Here is a 17,661-nt window from a genome sequence, read left to right on the forward strand (position 1 = left end):
TTCAGCCTTGGTAAAATACTTCAGGTGTCAGGCATATGAGTGTAGCTTTTTATTGCATATTTCTATTCTTGGATTTTCATTTCAATACACATATTTAAACTGAAATGATCCTGGTTATGGGTGATATCAAATTTCTCTTTTCCCTTTCATTTCCAAATATTAAAGATGCTATTTTAATTCCCCAAATATGTGAGAATTGTACTCCATATATTAACTTTTATCATTTTAGAGTAAAATAGCATTCTAAGGCTGAATAACCAGGTATTAAAAGATATTATTTATTTTATTATTTTTCTTTTTTTGTTAAGATGGACACAGATGACCTGGAAGAGTTAAGTCATTGCCTCAAAATGAACACCTTGTTTCCAGAGGTTAGACTGGTCTTTTATCTTACTTTTATCACATGTAAACTTATGTGACAAGATGAATAGACAGGACAGATCACTGCTAGAAGTTTAAGTGACTCTATGTATGTTACAAATCAAGTCAATGGGAGAGCAGAGAATAAATTCAAAGACCCCCGAACACTTGCCCAGTGCTTTCACCATATAATTACGTGGTTTGTCACGTCCTGCGTGCTCTGGGTTCAAGCCCTTGGGAATTGTGGCTGAGCTTTTTCCTTTGCTCTTGACTATGACTTTGCCTGAGCAAGGGGATGGAGGACTGAGTGCTGCTGCACAGCCAGCCTGCTTTCTTCCCTCACCTCAGCTAAATGGATGGGATCAAAATGTACCTCAGACATGGGAGCCTAAATAATGGCACTGTGTTTCCTCGTGGAGCTCAGTAATATTTACTGAGCCCAACAGCTTCATTTTCCTCAGTCCCTGCTGCCTTAATGGCTGGCTTCAGGGTGGGAGGTGGAAAGGGAGAGAATGAGGAATTGCTGAGAGGGATTCAGGTGACGAGGTTAACGGATGGCCTTATTAGAGACACTTTCCCTAGGCCTAAGTGAAGCCTTTTTGTCTGAGTCGGCAAGAAGTGGGTCATTTTCCTGAGCTGTCAGGCTCTGTGCTTACCTGACTCGTGGTTTCCTGAGCTATGCTAAGGGCCTTGTCTCTTTGGGCCTTCCCACAGCAGAACTGGACTTCTCCGCAGAAAATTTGTTTCTTTTCTGAGCTGTAGGCTACTCATAACTCTGCATGCCTCATGCACAACCAGCCACAGCTGGGGATCTCTGAGTCTCTACTCTTGAGGCTGGGTCCAGCTCTGATCTGGTCCAATGGTCCAGTGGTTTTGAAACCTGGAAAGCCAAGGAAATACTGCAGTCTCCAAACCATACATACACCCAGAAACTTCTGTCTGTATAATAAAGAGCAAGACCAACTCATATTTGCATTGCCATTATTTCCCAATGTAAGTAGATATTACAGTAAGTACAATTCAGATTTATTAAAAATATTTCTGAATTTTTAGTAACCTTTTGCCATTGTGTACTTTCTCAATCAGTGGATATTGAAAGAATGATCATAGCCCTGTGTGGTTCTGGAGAGTCCTTTGACAGTATTTTCATAATATTTGTTAAGAATTTGCTCTCCATCAATCCTTTTTTCAGGATGTGGCATGCTGTGTCTTTCAGGCTCTACCTGTCACAGATTATACATCAGTGACCTTTTAGCATGTCAATAGTAATCCTTCTCCCACACACAGCTGATGTTTTGGAAGAATTTAGTCGTTCTGTTTCTGCTTCTCCCAATCCCCCAGTGCAAGGCTTATGGGTGGTCGCTCCCTAGGGATACTGAAAATGTAGAATACTTGGATGGTGATGACAAAAGGAAACTTTCAGTCTGTAACTTAAACAAGATTCTGTGCTCTGAGACATTTGGATAAAGCTGCATTACCCTGTCACTTCTGCTGGTTAAAATTAAAAATTAAAAAAAAAAAGTTTTGATTCCATTCTCTCCCCACATCCCTTTCTTCAACAATTCCGAAGTGATTGGCAGGTATCCATATGTAAGGGTAGACATTACTAACGTTGAAAACCTCTGCAGCGACAGGTTGTGACTGTGCCTGCTCTTTGCCACGAGGACCTGGCACAGGAGGGGAAACTCCAAATATACCAGGAAATAAACTAGTATCTCTAGACAGGCCCTTTTGGATTCAAAAATTGTAAGTGCTTAATTAAGCCTGACTTGAAAATTATTTCCATCTCTAACATGAAGAAAATAGAAAATAAAGTGAAACTGTGCTTTGAAATTAGTTCTCAAGACATATATAACACATTTTAATTGATAGATAAGGAAATAATTTTAGAGAGCTATTTTTCTCCCTACGCTACAAGTTAATGACTGCATCTTTATAGATTGAGAAGAGAGCATATAAATATATTTTCTACTGAACCATATTGCCCAAGATCCTTTGTGTCTCCGAGCTTTTCCCTCCCCCTCCCCTTTTCCAGCAAACTCCAGGAATCAGAGAAAAGCCTCCTACCTCCTAGTTTTTTCACTTCTGAACACACACATCTCTCAAACACATTCAGACATGTTGGAGCCAGCAGATATAAAGCTGCTGGTTTTAAGTCCATGATTTATTTGCTAAAACTGGGCATGATTTTGGGCAAAAAACTAGAGAGGGAAACAGAAGGAGGGGCTCTCCCTTCTGTCCATGTCTCTGCAGGGATTTCTGCTGGAACCAGAAGAGAAGAATTAGACAGAAGGTTTATTTAGCTTCCAAGAGCTAGTAAGTGAATTGTTGTATTATATTTTAGGTGTCTGTGTCTGCAACAAAAGCACAATGGAAGTCTAGATGGATTTATAGATAGATACCTAGATGGATGATAAAGAGAAATAGAACATACGTTGAAGGATTGCTGAGGAAGCATGCCTTTTGGAAGATTATCTGGCGGCCAGAGTTCTCACACAGAAGGAAGATAAAGGAGATAGAGCCAAGGAACAGGAAATCTATTATGACTACAGAATTAGTAGATTCTAGAAGAGGAGAAAGGGTGATGGCTGTCAGGGTATTGACAGAGAATATAATGAAGACAAAATTAGAAAACATGAGGCCGGCGCGGTGGCTCACGCCTGTAATCCTAGCACTGTGGGAGGCCGAGGCCAGCGGATTGTTTGAGCTCAGGAGTTCGAGACCAGTCTGAGCAAGAGCGAGACCCTGTCTCTACTAAAAATAGAAAGAAATTATACAGACAGCTAAAAACATGTATATATAGAAAAAATTAGCCGGGCATGGTGGCGCATGTCTGTAGTCCCAGCTACTCGGGAGGCTGAGGCAGTAGGATCCCTTAAGCCCAGGAGTTTGAGGTTGCTGTGAGCTAGGCTGACGCCACGGCACTCACTCTAGCCCAGGCAACAGAGTGAGACTCTGTCTCAAAAAAAAAAAAAAGAAAAAAAAAAAGAAAACAAGCAAAAGTGAAGTATTGTTTTTTCACTCCTTTTATGAGTTCAAAGAATAGATATTTATTCCTCCCCCAAATTTCAGTTATTTTATTCTTATTATATACAAATAAATCAATGTACAGGTAAGTTTGTTGACAATATTTCAATTTGCTTAATGTGTCTTAATATAATCCCATGTCTTATTTTGTCTTTTCTCTCAGACCCTTGAAACACATTTTCAGGATAAGGCTGAAAAGAATAAGGGAAAAGGATTGAAATGTAGCATGGTATATGTTCAACCCCAAACTTAGCATTTAGATTTTAGGCACAGTAAATCAATAAAAAATATCCTATTGTATATCATCACCTGTATAAGAAAAATTGTCATTCTATCCCCAAAAGAATAACATAAAGGCTTAATGTATCAAATAGAGTTTATATTTTAAAATTATCATGCAGTATTTTCCTTAAAAGACAAACTATTGTGTCATACTTCTGATATCATCTAGGAATCACACTACCCTTTGTTACTTAGGGAAAATTTTTTTGACCACTCTGATAACATGTAATCCTAGAGAAGTTCAATGGTTTCTCCAAGATTTTAGGTGAGGCATGGTGTCTCACACATCCTAGCACTCTGGGAGGCTGAGTCAGGAGGATCCTCGAGGTCAGGAGTTCGTTCGAGACCAGACTGAGCAAGAGTGAGACCCCATCTCTACTAAAAATAGAAAGAAATTATCTGGACAACTAAAAATATACATAGAAAAAAATTAGCCAAGCATGGTGGCACATGCCTGTAGTCCCAGCTACTAGGGAGGCTGAGGCAGAAGGATTGCTTGAGCCTGGGAGTCTGAGGTTGCTGTGAGCGATGCTGACACCATGGCACTCTAGCCTGGGCAACAGAGCGAGACTCTGTCTCAAAAAAAAAAAAGATTTAGTGACCCTTATTAGAAGATCATTAATAATTTTTATGGTTTTATAGTCATATAGTTTTCTTTGTTTCTGTATCTTCTATCTATGTATTTCACCTGTCTTTTATCCATTTTCAATTTAGATACAGGATTCAGTGTCTTCACTAGGATCTATAAGAAATTCAGTCAACATTTTCTTTTGTTTGTTGACTTTGTAGAAAATTGGGAAAGAACATACTACATGGTTCTCAGAATCCTGACAGCTTCCTTGCTATGCTTTTTACCTCTACAAAAGAGGCAACAGACATGAGTAAAAATCCTATGAGGGTGTCCAGTACATGTGGTTTTTAATTCAGGTCTGCCCCTAAAACTATGATCTGTGGCTTGTCATTTAAATTCTACAGGACTGATATTTTTGTCTGTATAATGAGGAGTTTGGACTATTTTTCCAAGTTCTTCCATGGTTATACATTCCAAGGTCCTCCATGACATAAAGGCTATGTGTTCAACTTCTTTGAATGGCCCACAATTCTGGGTCTAATATAGTACCCATAGGAATAGAATCTCAGTAGATATTTAAGGGTTTTGTAAAAATAAATCCTTATTCTGATAAAAGTATGCACCTAAGGAACTCTCTGGACACTACCTTGCTTGAACAAAGGAAACATACTCTAGTCAAACAGTGTAGTTCTGGGCTATTTTTATCAAATCCCTTTTAATGCAGGTTGTTTGTAGGATATTTTTACAGTAAAGTAAAACCTTTAGGGTTTAAATATTCCACAAGATGTAGCAGTTTTGTCTTGTTCAATACACCTAAGAAGAAAGTCTTCTTTATATTCAAAGTTTCAAAGTCTAGGAGGGAATTAGCTAAGGCAGGAGAAAGCAGCTTCAGTATCTGTTCATTTCAGGCTCTTTAGCAGATGATTTGGTTTGTCCATGCATGATTTGTCTGTAATGACCATACTTATATCACAATGTTTCAGTTCTTCCAGCACACACAGACATAGACTTGTAAGCTCAGTGGGAATGGATGTGTTATTCTCAACTAGACCTTAATGTCCCATCCAAGTTTACCTAAGTAAGTATATAGGTTTCCTAATGTGTTCTTCTAAAGGCACAAATAATGCCCTAGTCCCCTTGTTAATCTAAGGTCTGAAACTTTAGGAGCATATTATGCTTTCTCACGTGGTAAATCATTTATGCCTCTATTATTACATAGCCAAATATTCCTAGTATCTTCCTTTGGGGGGCCTGGAGGGTCAATACATAATACTTTTGTGTTGTCCCCTGAGTTCTGATGCAATTAAGAAATAAGATACAGGAGACACAGGTATTACTGTACTGGAAGTTCTTCCAGGTAGAAAATAGAAACCAGGAAAAAGAGGCTCCCCTCGGCATTACATTTATTCAGAATTAAAAATTCTTTTAGTGTTGGCCATATGTATGATTCCCCTAGAGTAGGACAAATGTGCTGTGTCAATTTTGGCCACTTTCTCTTTTTCTCTCAACTATGATTTTCATGTTGGTTTTGTCACGCTCTTCCCTTTAGTATTTCATCAATCTTTTGTGTTCCACTCAGGGGCATTCTTATACCCCCTAAAGCTAGGAGATAAAACTGGTTCTATTAGTTTCTTATTTCCTGCTCTCTTGCCAATGAGTTTTAATTGAGCTTTGGAAAAAGACTGCAGGAAAAGCCATGCAGCTGTTATAACTCCTCTGATCTGGCCTGTAGTCAGTATACATGCTGGAAGTTCCATTGGTGATAAATTGAATTTTTACACCCTCTGTCACCCACCCCATATCCAATTGCTACAGGCTTGGAAGTTAAGTGTAGGTTACCTGTGTTATTTAATGTTAATGGTGAAATGGCTGTCCCTATAATATTCCACATCAGGTATTATCTACAGAACATATAAATTAACCTTAGATTCATAACATTTCTTAATATTTAAATTTAAATGGGAATCAAGCTTGCAACATTGTGTGTTACTTTTAATACTTTGAAGCACAATAGGAAACACTGATTACTATAATACTGAAATCTGTATGAATAGTATTTAAAAATCACTGCTGCTATGGTAACCAAAGAATCTTTATTCTTTATTACAAGAGTCTGTTAAAGGATTTATTTTACTTCAGATTGATTTTCACATGCTTTTATTCATTTCCTATAAAATGCCTGTTCTGAAATAGAAGTGATTATTTGTTGTTCTTATTTCTGAATCCTAGAATATTCAAATGCTTTAGTAAACTGTAGTAAGATTCAGTGATCAACGTTGGAAATAATTATAGTAAAATCAAGACTCAAAATTGCATGGAATATTATTTTACAAACATTGTCCTTCCAGACTATTTTGTGAAATTCAGCCATTAATAGTTGATAATCTTCATGTGAATAATTTATTGTGTGGACTGATTATAGCCAGTGTCTAACGTCAAGTACTTGTGCCCCAGCTACCTACTATGGGGTCTGGGTTCATACACCCTAGTGTTAGTAAGTGTGTGTGTAGGAAATGTAGATGCAATATGATGATGATGATGATCATTATCATTATTATTCATTCTGTCATTTATTCAATTATTCAATCATTCAGCCCCTCAGCTAGAGAACCAAACAACCAATACAATAACCAACATATACTGAGGACATTGTCTATAGCTCTGGATTTATGTTGTAGGTCACCTGGAAGAAGAAAAAGTGTCCTTTCTAGTGTGTGTGTGCATTCACAAATAATACATGCTCATGACCAAAAACCTTAAGGTTTAGAACAATCACTACTTTATACCCTTTCGAAATGGAATCCTACTTCCCACTTTTAACAGCTTCAGTTTTGTTTTAATTATTATTCTGATTAGCTCCATATATCTCACTATAATGCTTATACTGATGTTAATAGATTTATTAACTTTAGATACTATCTATTGATTTCATGTTATAATAGATAATATTTTTGCTTGTTCAAACAATTGCCTCATTTTCCCAACCCAATATGATTATAAATCAATTCTCTTACTAATCGCCTCTGTATGAACTATTTGTAGCCATATTTAAACTTCTATTTTTGTTCTATGGACCATAAACAATATTTATTAAGCCTCATCTTGTGAGAACATTTGAATTTCTGCCTGTCCCTCTAGCTTGCTTCCCACCTTAAAAAATGCCTTTTAATGGAAATAGAAAATAAATCATAATTATCCTATATTTGTATAGCCCTTCATAGTTTGCAAAGTTTTCAGGTTGGAGGGGGTAATGTTCAGGACTACTAATGACCACCATTAGAATTTAAAATGAAAGGATATCCATATATGGATATTAGCGACATTTTTCTTAATGTTCCTTGATGTGATTATAATCTGGAACCAGTGCTGAGTATTAAGACCTTTGAAAGAGAAATCACCTTGGTGGCAGAGCCAGTACCAGTGGACATCAAGAAGAGATGTTCTGGCTTCACAGGGAAAAAAGCAAAAAATGAACACTCTTTGAAAATGATGGTGCATATACGAGGGTGAGAGTGTTAAAATGGAGACCTCTGAGCTGGTATTCATTCATGAAAAAGAAAGAAAATAAATGGAGAAAAAAATAGGTCCTGCTTCCTTTTGTTAGGGTTGACATAAGAGGTTTCAAGAGGTCACCCTCCTATAGGATATGGACTTAAAAAGGTTAATGTGCTAGCCTTTGGGTTATTGCACATTCATATTATTCTGAACTTTACAGTTACTTGCCCTTAGGTTCACTATGTTGTGAATGAACACTGTCAGGACAACAGAGAAACCATGTGAGCAAATTGTTTAACCTTGCAGGTTTCGGTTATCCTCCATGAAAAATGAAGGAGGGAAAAAATATATGTGAAGTCATTTTTTGGTGTTAAATTTTATACTGTGGTCAGAAGTCAGGAGGCTAGATCAAGATAGACTGAATTGAGTAAAAGATCTATGAACAAAACCCTACATTTGTAAAGCATGCTACAGATTATAAACTCAAATGGCTCCCTTGCCATATTGATTTCCCAGGACAACTCTGGGAAATGCACTGGGTGTGTTTGCCCAAGATCTTACAGTTGAATAATGGCTGAGCTGAAATGAGAAACCTGATTTTCTGTTTCCTAGTAGGAGTCTTTTCTCACTTACCCTCTGAGATAAGCAACACACATTTACACAGTGTCTTCCATCCATATTAACAATTCATTTCTATAACATATGCACAGTTTATGTCCTGTAATTACCATTTGAGGAGTTATGGTTGAAATAGTCTTCTTTTCGTTCTTATTAGTGCTTTTTGCATAGCAAGACCCAGGATTAAAGACAAGTTGACTTGATGCACTGACTATTAATATCTTGAGGAGATTAGGAGCTTTGTCAGTGTGATATTATTTCCTACTTATATTTAATTATAAAATGTACATTCCATCTAAACTGCAGAAATGAAATAAATGAATAAAGTAGGGGAGATTATGAAAGATAAATTTTAAATTAACTCACTGCTCTGCAGGTCAGGAGAGAAAATACCATCTCCTGTACATCTTTTGTGAGTGGTGCCATTTTACATGGATGCTGTTCCCAGAAAGGGTATGTTTCAAAATGTGACAAACAATATAAGTCTTTCCAAGGATTTACTTATTTACTGTTTTTTTTTTTTTTTACTAGATTCCCTGTTACAAAATTTACTTTGAAAAACATTGATGAATAGTGACTTTAAGCTTAGGAAATTTGTAAGGATGAGGAAGAGAATAAGAAGAGAAATAAAAAGAAAATGTCCAAAGAGTTGTTGCCTGGCAGATTCCTCTACAACAACAGCTCTTCAGGCACTTTTATATGTGAGTCAAGGACTATTTTCCCAAGAAAACTGTAGATTAATACAACTTCTAAAGTGTCATTTGAAAATGGATGTGTCTATTTTACAACTGGGGTCCTCTGTCAAAGTTTCTAGTACCTTAGAGTCTGGCTAAAGCCATGGTGTGTGAGGGAAGGTAAAGTGATGCATCAGAAACATCTGGGCTGCAAGGGGGGGAAGAAAGAAAACAGCAGAGCTTTCTTCTACCTCTGAAGTGAGCCTTTGGTTAGAGCCCTACTCCCTAAATGACTCAGCTCATTTTCCAACCCAATGTTAGTTGTAGAAAACCAGTTGAAGCCAACTCATAATTAGAATGAAACCTCTATCCTGGCATCATAGAATATGAGGGACTAAAAACACTCCAGATATCATCTAGGCCAAAGCACTTATTTTGCAGATAAAGATAATGAAACCTAAGTAGGTTAAGTGTTCTCCCCAAGGTTAAATATAATAGTTTGTTAGTAGTATATCTGGGATTAGAGCCCAGATCTCATGACTCCTAGGCCAGTACTTTTGGTCAAACTCAATGCAGTCTGTCCACATGGCCAAACCATATGGCAGAGTCCTCAAAGACCTAGTTCTGCCCCAGAAAATCTAAGCTGATCATTGTTTTCTTTTCAGTTCTGTTTCCAATTCACCTACCCATGTTTGTCAACCCTATTTAGTAAGGCAAAGACTTATAATTTGGAGCATGTATATTCAGAAGAGAAGCAGGTTCAAGTAGAGTATGGAGGCAAAGAGGAACATGCTTGGCAGGGACGGTGACCTGAAAAAAGACATAAGCATGAGAATTTGGCCAGTGTCCTTAGCAACCACTGCAAAGATTAAGTTTCTTACTGGACAGAAAGGGCACACAAATTTAGAGACAGTTCAAAATCAGGATATGAAGGGTCTTCAGTGAAATTTCAGAGTTTGGATGGAACCCTGTGTGGAAGAAGAGATACTGGTGATTTTTTAAGAGAACAGTGGCTTAACCATTGTTAATAAGATGCATGCATTAGCACTGAGGTCCCCAACCCCAGGCCGAGGGCTGGTCCGCAGCCTGTTAGGGACTGGGCTGCAGAACTCTGCCCCCCACCCCCCACCCCATCTATGAAAAATTGTCTTCCATGAAACTTAAGAAGGAGGGCAGAAGGTGCACACAGCAAAAGGTGAGCAGAGCAGCTTCATCTGCTTTTACAGCTGCTCCCCATCCCTCTCATCACCACCTGAGCCCTGCCTCTCCCCATCTCCACCTTCCCTCCCCGCAACCCAGTCTGTGGAAAAATTGTCCATGAAACCCATCCCTGGTGCCAAAAAGGTTGGGAACTGCTGCCATAGCAGACAATAGGATTGATTATATCAGGAAGAATTTAGAGGCATGAAGACCAAGTGTGAAAGTATTTTTATGTCTAGATTATTTTACATGTGTCTTAGAGAAGATGGAATGAAGTTCTTCAACTTACAAATTTTAATTTTTAATGTCTACTTACTCTTGAATATGGTACAGCATAGGCAGTGGAATCTACTATTTCCCCCTATCAGTGTAACAAGGGGCATTGTACAGGGACATGTTACTGAAAGAACCTGTCATATATAGTGTTTCTTATGAACTAAAATGCCACCACCCCAATCCCTTCTTGCGAAAGTCACCATAGGCTCCGTCAGCAAGAGGGTTTTTTTTTTTTTTAACTAAAAGGGGGAGTTGTGCACCTAACTCGAGGGGGTGCCCTAGAGTACATGAGATCGACACCAAAAGCTCTACATAATAGTGTAATTAATGACTTGCTAATCAATCATAGTAGCTGTCTCTGGTATTTGTCCTAAGAAATATAAGAGAATAGACCAGTAGGTTATGAAAAGAGAAATAGAAGAAATCCAAAGAGAGAGAGATGGGGCAAGTAACTAGATCATACAGCTGCTTTGTACTATGCTAGTTTTCTAATCCAGGTTTAGCTTCAGGCTTCACATATCTTTACAATAAATCCTCTTTTCCTATAGTAGCCTGAGTGAATCTCTCTTCTTTGTAGCAAACTGATAAGCATATTGAGTTAATTTTTAATATTGCCAATTTGATAATTAAAAACTTATTAAGTGAGGTTTGGGTTGGAGACAGTGGACTAAGATTTGCATTACAATGAGCCACCGAGTGACCATGGGATGATGTATTTCACTTATAGGATCTTATCACTGAGCCACTTTGACATCAAAAAGGTCAAGTAGAAGATTTTTCTGGACCTGCTGTTAGGAAGTGGCATCTATAAAAGGAACACAGTACGAAGGTGGGGGAAATTGACATGGGTCTTCAGCAGCCTTTGCTGCGTCATTTAGCTATTGTCCTCACCAAGCAGTTCCCTGTGTGTAATGACAAACCAGGGCATCCTCTGCATGTTAGTGTATATTGTGTTTGCTTGAAAAAAAAATCTGTTCTAAGTTACGTAGAGGTAGGATCAAATATGTATGCCATGCAGTTCTACTCAGTCACAAAAAACAAGGGTGATCTAGCACCTTTTGTATTATCCTGGATAGAGCTGGAGCCCATTCTACTAAGTGAAGTATCCCAAGAATGGAAAAACAAGCACCATATGCACTCACCATCAAATTGGTATTAATTGACCAACACTTAAGTGCACATATAGTAGTAACATTCATCGGGTGTCGGGCAGGTGGGAGGGGAAAGAGGAGATGGGTATATTCACACCTAATGGGTGCCCAGTGCTCACTGTCTGGGGTATGGACATGCTTGAAGCTCTGACTCCGGTGCGGCAAAGGCAATATATGTAACCTAAACATTTATACCCCTGTAATATGGTGAAATTTTAAAAAAAGTAGAGGTAGGAATTGATGTTTAAACAAGTTAGCCAAATTAAAAAGGTTTTGGGAAAACAGGACTTTTCAGAGCCTTTCATATGTTATGGTATATTGTGAATATCTCAAAAAGTGGTAAACTGTGCAGTTGTTTTCAAATGAAAGCCCCTTCCCTCTATTTGTAAGAACTGTTTATTTATATCTCAGGGAGACACCAATCTTGATTTGCTCTTTTTTCTTTTACATTGGTGTGTTCTTTTTTGTGTTAGGATTTCTCTAATTGCTGCAGATACTACTGATTGTTTCTCTCATGAAATTTTATAAAACAGGTAAATAAATAAAGCTCTTAGTTCTATGAGTTCTGTTTCCTCACTAAGTGTGCACTGTTTTTTAAAGTAAATCATTTCGAACAGCCTAGTAAACCCATGGGATTTAAAACTGGGAAAGCACAGATCTGTTTTTACTATGTGTGAAATGGTTTAAACGTTTATTGAAAATTGGACTGAACTCCACTTCATTTATTCTCAAATGAATTGGTGTGCTGTTTGTTTGTCTCTTCTTGGTCTTGACATGTCTTAAATACACGGACAGTTATGGAAGAGTGCAGCATTATTTGAGATCTCCTTATGAAAAACATTCCACCAGGTGGTTTGGGAATGAAAGAAATTTCTCTCTGCCTTTATGCGAGAAAAATGAATTGTGCTGAAGACTCAAGAGATCAAAGTGGCTTGAAAGAAATTTAGATACTGCATGTTTGGGGAAGTTGGCAAATTGAAACTCTCAGTATTTTCAGGCACTCATCACAGGAACCTTTCAGACTTTGTGAAAGAGAGAACAGCATAATGGAGTGAAGTTTCCAATATGCTTTTACAAGTTTAAAGATTTGGAAGTTTCTCCAAACTTTACTCTGCAGGTCCCTAATGAAGAATCAACAATGTGAGAGTAACTACATGTGAAGCAATGAACACACATTTTAATACATTACATGTGATGGTCATAGTAGGAGTGAGTGCAAAGGCCAATTGGTAGTTCTGTCATTTCTCCAACAATTGTTTTATGTTGCCCACAATTAAAGATACATCTTTTCATTTGTCCTTTCTTCAAGGAATCCATGTAGAGAGGCAAATAAAAGAAGCAGAAGATGTGAAAGGGTGGGAAGGCAGGGATGGTGCTCAAGAGTCATTTGCATTCGCTCTTGAGCGAGCATGAGTGCCACCTTCTACATACCTTGTTTGCAATTTTTTCTTACTCCTTTTCCCATTCCCTCCACCTCATATGGACAAAACACTGAACACACCAAGATCGTAAGCCATAACTCCATCACCCTAAAATAAAGAAAGCAAACATACCTGCCCTTTTTATACACTCAAAGTATCTTACATAATTTTCTCCTGCATCTCTTCTGGGGAGGCAGCACTGTCTGTTTTCTTTCAAGGTCAAAGTTATTAGAAATGGAGAGGAAATATCACGTTTCCTGTGTCTCAGCCAGCTGGTTTGGAATTACATAAAGTCTGAGGCTTGTACATTGTTCTTAGCCTGGGAGGCTGCCCATTAACACTTGTGGTCGAGGACAAACTAAGAGCTCTGTAGAAGCAGGCAGAGAAATCTGCATTGTGAGGTTAATGACTGGAGCATGAAATGATTAGACTGGAAGTGGGACTTGGGAGATGTGGTGATGAGTATGGGAAAGTTAGACAAATGGCCACTGCTTTTGGTTTCTATCTTTTTCATCTGAAGGGAATGTTTTAAAATTTCTTCCCTTTTGTGTACTCATTATTTTTCAGATTTATTTTTCTAGTGGATTTTCATTCAAAGTTTTTAATATTTTAAGTCTTTACCTTTTTGTCTTTGGAAAATGTTAAAGCCATCAAGCTGCAGCAAGTGATAGAGCCAGATTTAATGCACACAAAAAGGAATAAACATTTTACAGGCAGCTGCTCTCCACCAATGCACACGAGCTCATCGTTACTGTACAAGAGCCTGATTATTATGCCCTCAACCCACTTTGACAGGGGGATTTGTGTGGATTGTAAATTAAGTCTTCATGCTTGTGAGTTCATCTTCTCACGTTACAGGGTCACATTATGAGCGCCATAGGTGAGAAAATCACAGAGGAGCGCTAAGCAGTTCTAACCTCACCTCCGTAATGCAAACGATGCCATACCAACAGGTTATCTGAAAACATGGATTTATGACTCTCTCTGCATGTGACACACTACCTCCTGTATAAATACATACACATACAGATATTTACATACACACCTACACATACACGTCACCAACTCAGAAACAATTAATTTTTTGTAAAAACAAATGACACATAAACATCTAAGAAAAAAATGACCCACTTCATCCAATTCTTACTATATAAGTGGCTATTACAAGGCAAGCAATGAGAGACTGGAGGGGAACATACCGCCCTATCTCTAGACTGGGCCTAGATAGGAAGGAAGGAGGGAGTCACAGCTGCTGATGACAGTGTCTTTTTGTAGACCTTTCAGGCCCTGGTTACTTTTTTGTTTTTTTAACTTTGAAGATAATATATGTGATACAGAGGGAGGAAATGCAGAACTGGAAAAGTCTCTGCCATTAACATTTAATATTAGGCTCTTGTACCAAGAACTACTAGCTAGATGCTAAACTTGGTATAATTTTTTATCACAAATTTGTTTTTGCATGGTACAGATGATTTATATAGCTTGTGATCTAAATAGTTTAAAAATCACTATTGCTTATTGAAAAATGTGATACCAGTTCCTCTGCTAATCAACGTAAATGGGCCATAGTCAGATGGATGGAAAGACAGACCAAAAAAGGAAAGAAAAAAAAAGCTGGAGGAGGGTGAGTTAGAGGAAGAGAAGTGATTAAAACTACAGTAGCCTCATTTGAGGACATGAGCCTGAAAGAGAACAGCATCACTCTGAGCCTGAATTACTGTGAGAGCTGTGCCTTTTCGTCATTTTTAATGGAATGTTATTAAAGACAAATCTGGAGTAGTCAACCCTTCAGTGCTTCCTCTTAATTTATTTATTTCTGCTGAAGGAAACCCTGTTAACCCCAGCAGATAATGTATTCAACAGCTTGTATCCATGGCAAGGTTGTTTCCTAAAAATTTTATGGGATAAATTTAGTTCAACATTTGCACATATTTACACATGAGGTCTCCATTTCAAGGTCTTTGGCTTAAGTAAGAAAGTCATTCCCAAGGCAGGATGTCTGCCAGGGCTGCAGAGTATATTCGATATGCATTGCAAAGCTCCTGTGTTTCCTAGGACATGAAAAGGACATTGCCTTAAATGCCCCTCTTCTCCTCTTGGAATTTCAAAGTTCAGCTAGGACTGCTGTGAACCACAGGAAGCTTTCCACAGTGAGGTCCTCTGGGTCATGTCTCAGCCCTAGACTGACTCTCCCACAGTCTTTGTCCTCCTTTTCGTAAGCTCTAGAGATGAAGCCTGCTTTCCATTCCTCTTTAAAAGAATTCTACCTGTCTAACATTTTCCCCCAATGGAACTACTCTGGAGTAGCTCATAGCCTCCCTATCTGCAAGATTGCTGTTGATAGACTCACGCAAATGTACAGGCTCTGTACTTTTTAAGGGTTTTACAGCTAATAATTGCCTGTGATGGGGCAGGGAGTGGCAGACAGAAAGGGGACATTTATTTTTACCTTCCATTGACATCACATAAGCACCTATTATGTACCTGGCCTAATTATAGATACAGGAAATGCCTTGGTGTGGATGTAAAGTCACTGTTTTCATGATTCTTACATTCTAGTGAGAAAAGCCAATAAATATCATCCCTTGATTTTTACATAAATTCTAGGAAGAAAATTGAAGCAGTGTAAGGGCTCAAGGGGGAAGGGATGCTTTGGAAAGTATATCCTATTTAAAAAAATATACTTTTCTCAGAAGTGTTTACATTAGAGCAGAATCCTGAAAGAAGAGAAAATGAGCCATGCAGAAGTCTGGGGCAAAACATTCCAGGGTGAAGAAATGGCATTTATGAGGTCACATGGCATGGGTAAGCTTGGGCTGCCTGAGGATTGGCAGGCTCACAGAAGAACAAGAGGGAGGGAGTAGCTGGTGGGAGGCGAGGTTCCTGAGGTAAGTCTGGATCACCTCCTGTAGAGCCGTGGACCAATCAGTATGGGATTTTATCCCATACATGAGGGGAAGCCCTTGCAGGAGAGTGGCATGACATGATTTGCATTTTAAAAGATCCCCTGGTACAACTAGGGATCAGGAGGTTGAAAGGAGTTCCCCAAACCACTCAGCCAATTTGGGGCTGAGCCAACCCTTAAAGTTCAACCTTCAAACCAGTCCTCCTCAGCGATCAATGTTTTCAGTCTTGACTTTGAGATCAAGACTTTTGCTTTCTTTGTTCTTTCTGGTATGTGTCCTTGAAAGCAGCTAGATCATTCAGCCATTTACTAAGCAAAGATACTTTACTACAATGTGAAGAGTTTTATTCTGAGCCAAATTTGAGGACCATGACCCGGAGCCATGCCCAAGAAGCCTTGAGCAAGTGGACTCGCTGTGGCTAGGTTACAGTTTGGTTTTATACATTTTGGGGAGACAGGGGTTACAGGTAAAGTTGTAAATCAATACGTGGACTGCATACATTGGTTTGACCCAAAAAGGTGGGCTATCTCGAAGCAGGGAGCTTACAGATTACAGGTGAGTTTAAAGATTCTTTGACTTGTAATTGCTTAAAGACATGAAGTTCTGTCTAAAGGCTTGGAATGTTTTAAGATAAGGAGCTCTGTTAATCAGAGACAAGCCAGGGACATACATTTGTTGTGTAAATTGAGGATCTGCAGGTTTGTCTTGCATAGCCTTAGGCCTGTTAATGAGCTAAAAAGGATATCTCTAGGAAGGGAGGGGGGCATGATGAGGCATGTCTGACCTCCCTTCTCTTGGCAGGCAATTTATTTTAGGATATCCCCTTGGCCAGAAGGGGGTCCCTTCAGTCAGCCAGTGTGTGGGGGGGTGAGCCTTAAGATTTTATTTTAGTTCACATATTTTGTCATGGTTTATTATATTTTCATAATTGCCTCATATTTTATATTTCTTCGAATAGCACTCATGAGCAGATAACTAAACACTTTGGAATTCTGGATTGATTTGATTATTTCAGAAATCAAGTATTTAAATTCCTGATGAAACTGATCAGTTTAGAGGGATTCTGAGATTTGGAAACTGTCCTTTGGGTTCTTTGCGGTGCTCGTGAGACAGAAGTGATCTGCTGATAGGCTGTCTTACATACAGCAGGGTGACAGCCACCAGGGAATTAAATGCAGGGGTTATCCTTCTTTTAGTAACAAAGTGTAAATGCCCTGGGGTGGAGTTAAGAAGGTAGTGGTGGGAAGAAAGAAGATAGACTGCATTTCTCATAAATGGTTCACACCTTCTGTGATGTAGTAGCCTTGGAGAAGATAAAATTTAATTTTAAATTGTTAAACCTGAATCATACAAATGCATCGTTAGCAAATTGCATGCCTTCCCAGGCCCCTTTGAGGCCAAAAGGACGTCTACATTATCTACTAGGAAAAAATTATTAAAAAAAAAAAAATAAAAGAATCTCAAAACTATACCTGCTCTATACTGATAGATGAAACCAATACCTTTTTTAAAAGGACCATTTTTTGGCATAGAACTCTGAATTAAAAGACACGGATAGTAAATTACTCCACAAGAGTAAACATGACAACAGAGAAGCAATTTCAGGTGTGAAACAACTGACTTTTTGGTGGTGGTGTTCTAAAATCAGCCTTCCAATCACTTTTACCATCTTCATTTTTG

The 17,661-nt window shown here is 38.4% G+C and overlaps 1 protein-coding gene across 1 annotated transcript in view; it reads left to right on the forward strand.

Moving 5' to 3' along the window:
• Nucleotides 1-17,661, forward strand: part of LOC123630521 (limbic system associated membrane protein) — a 599,650-nt gene that overhangs the window by 132,891 nt on the left and 449,098 nt on the right. The gene's annotated exons all lie outside the window — the stretch shown is intronic.

The sequence above is a fragment of the Lemur catta genome, chromosome 1, assembly GCF_020740605.2.
Source record: "Lemur catta isolate mLemCat1 chromosome 1, mLemCat1.pri, whole genome shotgun sequence".
Classification (NCBI taxonomy): domain Eukaryota; kingdom Metazoa; phylum Chordata; class Mammalia; order Primates; family Lemuridae; genus Lemur; species Lemur catta.